Source organism: Myotis yumanensis, unplaced genomic scaffold (assembly GCF_028538775.1).
Source record: "Myotis yumanensis isolate MYYU_CA2020_CCGP unplaced genomic scaffold, mMyoYum1.0.hap1 SCAF_15, whole genome shotgun sequence".
NCBI classification, from domain to species: Eukaryota; Metazoa; Chordata; class Mammalia; order Chiroptera; family Vespertilionidae; genus Myotis; species Myotis yumanensis.
In genome coordinates, this window is record NW_027223766.1 from 43854877 (window position 1) to 43856853 (window position 1977).

Below are 1977 nucleotides of genomic sequence, written 5' to 3' on the forward strand. Positions count from 1 at the left end.
CTCCCCACTGTTCAGGACAAAGATTAGGGTGACCTCACTGAAAACAGCGGGGAAAGTTGACTCGACTCTGATGTTAAAAATGTTCACGTGGCCCTTTGGTTGGGCTGAGACCAGACCAGGGTGCCTTCTTCACGTGAATGATGCTGAGGGCCCTTCGGAGCAGCTGTTGGAGGTCTTTTTGTTCGTTTCCATGGCATTTATTGGTAACGACTTCATTTCACGGCCCTGGGACGCAAGTTGATTTGAGATACAGGCGCTCCTGCCCTAGCCGGTTTGGCTCAGTGGATAGAGCGTCGGACTGCTGCGGACTGAAGGGTCTCAGGTTCGATTCCGGTCAAGGGCACATGCCCAAGTTGCAGGCTCGAACCCCAGTCGGGGGCGTGCAGGAGGCAGCCAATCAATGATTCTCTCTCATCATTGATGTTCCTCTCTCTCTCTCCCTCTCCCTTCCTCTCTGAAATCAATAAAAATATATTAAAACAAAACAAAACCTACTCATCTGGATAAAGCTGTCCTCAAGGAGTCCAGACAACTCCAGGGAAGGGTTGTGAAATATGAGACGAGAGCTAGACAAACAGCAGCTGGGGCAAGACAGAACGCCCAAGTGTTTGGAAGCTCTGTCTTCACATCCAGTGAAAAGCTGAGCCATCATTGTGGTATTAGTGATGGTGGGAAAGGCCATGTAGTGAGAATAGAGCCACCGTTGTCTGATAATTATTCACCTCACTGACTATAGATGAGAAGTTTTCTGGGGAACTGGGGGATGAAGCAAGGCTGGAAAAAGACGAGATGCCTTGATGGGTCCATGACTCAGAAAAGAAATACATTTAGAGAATAGACCAAGGACAGGACACGCTTTGATTTGGTTGCTGTCCCCAGAACTTGACCCCCTCCGGGAGTTTTTCTCAGGAACACTGACCATTCTCCGGTTCCAGGAACGGGCTGAGCTGGCTGTAACATCACAGAAGATTAGCCACCTTATCGGATTCTGAGCTCCTGAAGGCCGGACTGCAGACTCTACCCTCCCCTTTCCCTGTTACACTTGCAGCTCCCAGCTGCACATAGCTATCTTCTCCCTCAAGTGTATATAACCAGCCAACTGGTGTGGTGGGGGTGGGGGAGGGGGGTGGGGTCAGAGCAGAATTTCTAGGGTGACTGACTGTTCTTCCCATACTGCCAGAAGTATTAGGATAAATGCTCATATATGATTCCACCCTGTCTCTGCTTAATTGGCTCAAGTAGTGACAGGCAGCCCATGTTGTGATGTACCCCGTGAATCACACAAAGGACGCCCCAGTCAAGAAGTCGAATTAAGGAGTCATTTATTCAAAAGCCGGCGACTACGAGGGGGCATTAGCTCTCCAAATCTCGCAGCCCCGAGTGAGTACAGTAGCAAGCTTATAAAGGCAAAAGTCACATCCTGCTAGACGTTGGAATGTGGGACTATCTTGCGAAAGCAGATTGTACAGAAGCAAAATTGAGCAAAGTTAATAATCTCTAAAGGTCATCTACAGTTTCAATTCCTGGAGCCACTGAGTCAACGGGGAGCAATCTTTTGTGGTTCTGGTCCTCAGGCACCGAAGAATAACCTTTGTGATGTGGGCTGGCAACATAATGGGGTGATTTAGGTGAGTTCCCAGGTCTCAATCTGGAAACTGAGGTAACTACCCTATTGCTTAAGCAAGCAGGTGTGTACAGAAGCCAGAATATCAGGGTTAAAATTTAAACAGCAGTTTTTACCCTAGATCAGTGGTTCTCAACCTTCCTAATGCCGCGACCCTTTAATACAGTTCCTCATGTTGTGGTGACCCCCAATTTCATTGTTACAAATTGAACATAATTAAAGCATAGTGATTAATCACAAAAACAATATGTAATTATAAATGTGTTTTCTGATGGTCTTAGGCGACCCCTGTGAAAGGGTCGTTCGACCCCAGAGGGGTCGAGACCCACAGGTTGAGAACCGCTGCCTTAGAA